Source organism: Geospiza fortis, unplaced genomic scaffold (assembly GCF_000277835.1).
Source record: "Geospiza fortis unplaced genomic scaffold, GeoFor_1.0 scaffold95, whole genome shotgun sequence".
Taxonomy (NCBI): domain Eukaryota; kingdom Metazoa; phylum Chordata; class Aves; order Passeriformes; family Thraupidae; genus Geospiza; species Geospiza fortis.
The window spans coordinates 6403714-6411089 of NW_005054333.1; positions in this window are offsets into that span (position 1 = coordinate 6403714).

Here is a 7376-nt window from a genome sequence, read left to right on the forward strand (position 1 = left end):
TGACAATCTTTGAGGTTTTTTCAGCCTTCATGATACTATGATTCTATGACTCCTGCTTACATTATTGCAGCAGAAGCTTTTCAGTCATCTCAAACCCAGATTCACATTACTTTTGAGTCCTATGTTGTCCTTACACTTCTAAATTCAAGAATAATTTGTGAATCTTCAAAGTAAAATCTATTCCATGTCTGAAATATACAACCATATAAAATATTGGCTGCAGCCTCGATTTAGGTCACAAATAATATTTTTAGTATGTGATCCATTCAAGGAAAGGATTATTAATTAATATAGAAATAAATAATGTGTTCAGCCTGCAAAATCTGTATACAATTCCCAGTAGAGACAATGGGACAGTATATGCGAGCATGCAAGTACAGGGGTTATTGCCAGATATATGCCACAAAACCAAAAGTAGTAAAAAATATCACTGAGGACTTCAGGAGCATTTAGAGAAATTTTATAAATGCAAACAAACACACAGAAATGTGACAAAGTTGAGGATTACTTGCCTGAAGTGAAAGTGTCTCAGAAAGGTGTTTTAAAAGGTATTTGCACAATGGACATCAGATACAGAGGCTGTATTTTATAGGTATTGATATTTGCAAAATATTGTGAAAAAAAACCCATAGGGATGACCAATTATTAAATATAAATATATTTGATTTCATTGCAAGACTTATTTCTTCTTATGCAGCATTTTGTTATTGGAAGAAAATTTAGCATCTGTATGTCTAAACTCACAGGACCAAATCCCTTGATTTCATAATCTCCTTAAGTTTTTGCAGCTCTAACAGTCTTGTCTATAAATAAGTAAATACAATTCAAGAGACAACACTCCTTGAATAGAAGACTTAATACTTTCACCTTGCATTGACTCCTAATTATACTATAGGGGTTTCTTCATATTTAACAGAATTGTATACACAATATTATATGAAAGGCAGAACAAAAGTAAGACAGCAAAAACTACTTAAATAGTGGTATAAAATATTAAGGGCCTGCTAGCTGAGAAATTGAAATATCTACTGTGGATGAAAATTGTTTTTCAGTGGCATTTTTAATGTTGATTTAGAAATTGCGTTGTGACAAAATTTGCACAGCTGGGAGCTGATTCTTCCCAGACACTTACTCAGCACAAGAAAAGGTATTGATTTGAGCCCAGAATGCATCACGACCCAAACCTGTCTGAAATGTTAGAGATCTGCCTACCACTGCTCTGCCTCTGATTCCCTGTGGGAACTACCCCAGCCCAGAGCAGATGAGCTGTCCCAGCCAGGTCAGTGATGGACATCTGTCCTGAGGACTGATCCTACCCTGGGCCCATCTCCTCTCCCTTCTCTTGCTTTTCCCTTGCCATCACCAGTTCAAGCCAATAACATTTTGTTCCACTCTTCATCACTTTGTTTTGCTGGGCTGCTCTCTCCACAGAAATTGTTCTTGAAGATTTTGTCCAAGTTTTTACTTTCCTCTCAAACAATATGTCTATATTGCTCCCTGTAAGAATGGGAATTGTGCCCAGATGGAATGGAAACCTTAAAAGCAAAACAGCAAAGAATTACATGGTTTTCTACTGCTTATGTTAAGTCTTTGCTGTACGCTTTGTCCCTTGCAAGTACTTTCCCTGAATCGTTTTTTGTTTCTTAAATTTAAGCATATTGTATTCAAGCTCAAGGCTACCTTGCATGTCAGGTGAAGATACAACTTAAAATCTTGGAGCAAGAAATTGACTATTCCTTAGCAAGTAATGAAAACAACATCAATGAGCAGTTGGTAAAGCAATCAGTGTCCCAAACTGAGCCATACAGCAAACAGTGACCTTAGACTTTCTCTTTTGATTTACAGCAATGTTGGAAAGTAACTTAACTTGGTGCCATGGGGCTCCAAGAGCAGCTGAGTCAATGTATTGTTTAAATTGTCCTGGATGTTAATTAGATTAGCAAAATGATGTTGATACCTGCAGAGAGAAGTGTGTGTGCTCTTTGAAACTCCTTCTTCTGACCTTAAAATTCACTAGATATGAAATCCTACACTGGAGAAATAGGTGAGGTCCTCCTGAGTCCCAAAATCCTCATCAGAACATCTTATGAAATAGCAAAGGATTTATCTTATCTGGCTTTGGCAGAAACTCTCCTGACTGCTGAGTCCATGAACAGGCACAACAAGCAGGGAATGAACGTCATTCATACTGGTATACAGCAATATCAGGTCTCTTATCAGGTGCTAATAATTTTTTATTGATGCAGTAGTGTCAAATCAGAACTATTCATTAGTAAAATGGAATTGCTCTTACCCTTTTAACCTACCTACTGCTCATTACCTAAATATCTGAGCATCTTTCATGTAAATTATGATAATTAGTAACATCTGTAGACAAGGAGTCCTTGCCACCTTGCCATCTGTCTAGGATGAAGAGCAAGATATGTTTCAAATATGTCTGTTGTCTTTGTCATTCAGTATCCACAATTAGTTTGAAGTGCTCATATATACATTAATTTTGCAGAACTAGGGCTACAGAAAGGACAGATGTTTGCTGAATCTGCGCTTCTTATTGCCACGTGGGTTTGTCTGGAGACCTGGCAGGCCTGATCTCGTTTAATCTCTCAGAGGCTAAAATAAGTTCTCCTACATGTCACTACTGCAATTATAAAGCAGTCTGTCAAATAAAGTAAAATCCGTAAACCAACTCAGCAGCTGGAACTTAGAACTTGCTAATTTTTTGTGGATACAAAGTAAATGGAATTCTACATTGTGAAAGACCTTACAGAAACCTCCCAGCTAGTGCTGAGTTCACAGCAGAACACAAGCAATGCAAACTCCCTGATGTCAGTGCACAAGCGTCTTTTCACTCGAGCCAAGCACTGGCAGAAAATTTGTGGATACTAAAGCACCCAAAATTTGCAGAAAAGGAGATGATATGATAAATTGCCCCAGCTCCTAGAGAGGCTGTGGTTCCAGAAAATTGTCTATTTCTTGCCAAGGCAAGAGCCTTGATAATAAGCTGTTCCGGCACTGGCATTTCTTACTTATGTATCCCAGGTGAGCTCTCTGCCTTTCAGGCTCATGGATATTTTAGAGGGAAAAGGTGTTTTGGGTTGTTTTTTTAAATGGGGTGGGAACCAAAAAAACCCCACAACTGTTAAAAGCTTCTGTTCTTCAAATGCAATATGACAAGAAAACTTTTTGCTGCATTTTTGTGCTGCCATGTCCTCACAATGCACTATGGAGTCCCTGTGTTCTCATGGGCATTACAAAAGTTTGTAATTTTTTCCTTGTGACATTCATCAAACAGATTAAAATGGTACAGGAAATCTCATTCCCACTTCTCATGCACAAGCTCTTTCATGCTTGTCTCTGACTCTCATTACTATCCTGAATGCACAGAGACATCTATATCCATAGAAGGCTCATTGATATTTTTTAACATGGGCCTGGTTTAAGAACCTGCTAAAAAAAATCAGTGCCCCTATGCAGTCTTCTGAGAAGATTATCCAGTACAAAATACTGAAATGAGAAACAGTCACATCAATACCATCAGGATCAATTCCAGCAGCAAGAAAATAATGTTACTGCACCTGTTCCAGGTTTAATTGCTGTGAAGACTGAAGATGACTTAGCTTTGGCATTTTCTCATCAAACCAGATAGAGCAGGCTATATCCATGCTGTCTCAGTCTGTTTCTATATCAGTGGAAAAATATCACTGCCATGAAAAATGAACATATTTCAGGGGATTCATTTCAGTGGACTGAAAACATAAAGGTCATTTACAGTTAGTGCTGCCAAAAGGTGTGGTGACCTATTATAATTAAACCACTGTTTCTGCGCAGTCTTCAGCGCAGTGGACATTATGCCAAATATACACATATAGGGGAAGGGCAATTTTTGCTACTGCTTTGATAAGTTTTCAGACAAATTCTGCACTTCCTGCACCAAAATCCTATTGAAGTTCTTGCAATTTTGGGCTATACCAGAGAAAAAGGTTTGTGGAGATTATTTACACAAAATTTAAAATTTAGAAGATGCTCCATTTAGAAATATAACCTAGAACATGAAAAATCAATAGGAAGCCAACCAGGAACTCAGGAGCTGCAAATGCCACAGTGACTTGTCCAGAGAACGGCAACAAGGCAGGTGAAAGGTCTGGAACACAAGTCCTCTGAGGAGCAGCTCAGTGAGCTGCAGGTGTTCTGCCTGGAGAAGAGGAGGTTCAGAGGAGACCTTATCATTCTGTACAAGTGCCTGAAAGGAGGCTGGAGCCAGGTGGGGGTTGGCCTCTTTAGGCAACCAGCAACAGGACTAGAGAACACAGTCTTAAGCTGCACCAGAGGAGGGTTTGGTTGAACATTTGGAAGAATTTCTTCACAGAAAGGCTGACAAAACATTGGAATGGACTGCCCAGGGAGATGGTGGAGTCACTGTCCCTGGAGATGTTTAAGGAAAGACTGGATGTGGCACTCAGTGCTATAGTCCAGTTGACAAGGTGGTATTAGGTCAAACGTTGGACTTGATGACCTCAGAGACCTTTTCCAACCTAGCTAATTCTGGTATAGCTAGGAATCACTACAATTTTTTTTTTACTGTTGCCATCTTTAAGGTAATTTAAAATCAGTTCTCTGCTTGAACTCTGAATAAAGTTTCAAAAAGCCTTATATCCTATTGTACCATTACAGGCATCAGAAGAAAAATCATGGTTTATGAATGACATAAGGCACATCCAGGACCTTAATGTGAGGAGAAATTACCTCCTAAGGTCTATGGAGCATAACCCTAGCAGGAGGCTAAGGGTGACAACCCACTGCATGAAGCAGAAGTGGATTGAGAGTGTGGTGGATGCTTCCTGCCCCAGGGCTTTGGCTGGAGGGGATTAGGTGGGTGCATTGGCAGCAGTCAGCTGAGGACTTTTCCTTTTGTTTGCCTGGGTTCAGATTTAAAAATAATCTTTGGTTAGGATTTTCTCCTCACTTTCTGTGACTGCCCAGTGGAGGTAAAAGTGATTTAGTGAGAGGGAAAAGCACTCATTTCCTACCACAGGGCTTAAACCTCCTGCATATTATGCTGTGCATAAGGGACAGGCACAAGACCATAATCCTGAAAGAGTGCCAAGTGTTAGGCATGTGGAAGACTGCTTGCCACAAAAAAAGTTGAAGCCTTAGCCAAGTGGGCGAAGAAAGTAAGTATGGGTAGGGAGTTAAACATCTTTCACAGAGTTGTTTAACGTTTCAGAATACACTACTGGATTTGCAATCAGTTTGGCAATGGAGTCTTAAAATCAGACATCTCTTTTAAGAAACCTTTTTATGTCTGAACAGAAGGAGGCTTGTCCTCAAGCAGGAAGCCTAATGCAGAACTTACACAGTGATATATTTTCATTCATGTGACCCAGACAATAAACATGCATCTTTTGATCTGTGTGGCAACAGTGCATGAGCCGTAGCTAATGCCAGGGTAGAATGAGATGCAAATCTGCCAGAAGTGAGTCAGTACTCTTGGATGTTTCTGCACATCCTGAATTTCACCAGGTTAAGACATGGGGACCTGAAGTAAAACATCTCAAGAACCCATAAAACTATTCCAGCAAGCATGATGGCTTAAGCCTTTATGTCAAAACTCAGGAACAAGCAGTCTATTTTGTACAAAATATTTTTTGGTCATCTAATGATAAATTAAAATTCTTTAAACCGTGTGCTTCTGCAGGCATACGCTTACCAGCAGCCTTTTCCTCTCTATGTGATTCAAAGAGAGGCAGAAATACCTCTCCCAGGACTACAGAAAGCACGGGTAGAATTTTAAAATACCGTTAAAAATTATCTCTTATTAATCGCTGTCACATTCAAATTTGAGCAATATCCTCTGGCCATTTAATACCAGTGCTGCCATTCTCCCTTGTTGTCTCACGACATTATCCAGCTAACCACACTGCCACGCTATTTCCGAGACTGCCTCTGTTTACAAATCAAAGTGCCTCGCTTAAGCACAGCCTGCTGAAATGCTGGGCTGTTATTAGGAAATGTGAGTGGGCTGAAGTGGGGATCCCTGTAGAGTTAACTTGGCAGCCTTCAAGATCCTGGCTCAACCTGATATTAAAAGTGAGTCATCAGTTTACCCACACAGCAGGCCCTCACTTTGTACTTTTCACTGCGAGGAGCTCAGCAGAGGGCCAGGAGATTCAGCGTTTGCTTCTCTAATTAATATCCAGCTGAAAGGAGCTCCTTGTTCAGGAAGACTTGGTGGGGTTTTTTGTTGCTAGTTGGTTAGTTTAGGTTTTTGGTTGTTTTTTTTTCCTTTAACTTTGGTTTTGGTTTTTTGTTCTTCAGTTTTCAAGTTTGGTAAAGAACAAAATCACAAGCCAAGCCTTATGACCTGGAAGGGTAGAGCGCACTGTGTGTTGGGTGCCCAGTCCAGGCTGCTTCATTTCCACTCCAGGTCTAGGGCTCTGCAGCTGCCTCAGTTCCCTCAATGTTATTTTTGTATCTTCCAAAAGCTACGTGCAGCTCAAATCTTTAATTCATGTTCATTTGAGGCTAGGCTTTAATCTCAAGAAGACCTGTAAACAGCCTCTAAGGGCCTCTGGCAGAAGGTGTTGCCAGCGCTCCAACCTCTTTGAGGAGCTGAGGAGCCACAATGCAATAAATGCTGCAGGACAAAAGTGCTTTCCAGGTTAATCGATCAAGGCCAAGTTTTCCTTCTGGCATACATGTTAAATATCCAACTAATTGGTCTTTCATGGAGCATTTTCTTGTTCCAGCAGTTTTGCAGCAGCACTGGGGGTGGCATGTAAACAGAGTGACTGATGGACAGACTATTTCCTGTACTCTGAAGCTGTCTTGATTCTGGTTTTCTCTTGCTTTTATTCCAGCCCATCAATCACATTTATATGCTTCTCTGTAATTGAGATAACTTTTCTGTCCTTTTTACAGCCAAAAAAATTTCATTTTCTACATCCCTACTTCCCGACTTTAGAGGTATGCTTTATTGAAAAGTACCTCCTTCACATCAAACTTTTTGATCTTTTTTTGTCCCTAACACGAGGTAGCAGCTGTATGAGCTAAAGCATGTGAATTTCAGTGGAACTTGGGTACCTAAGTATAGATGCTCTCCTGAAGCAGAGCGTGCTTTATTGTTAATATGTTCTGGATCTCAAGGGGGCTGAAGTCAGTATGATATTTCAGTAGCAGTCCTAATATAGTTGCATATGCAGGTTGGTTAAAAAAGGATTCTGTGAGTGCAAAAAAGTCAATATCACAGTTATTTTGACTGCAGAATTTGCATTTACAAAAGTCTATGTTCATTTTTTCAAGTGCCTCCTAATTTTCTTCTGATTTATTTCAAGATATGCTAGTTTTATGTGCCTTTCTCAGAATGTTCTCTTTCTATT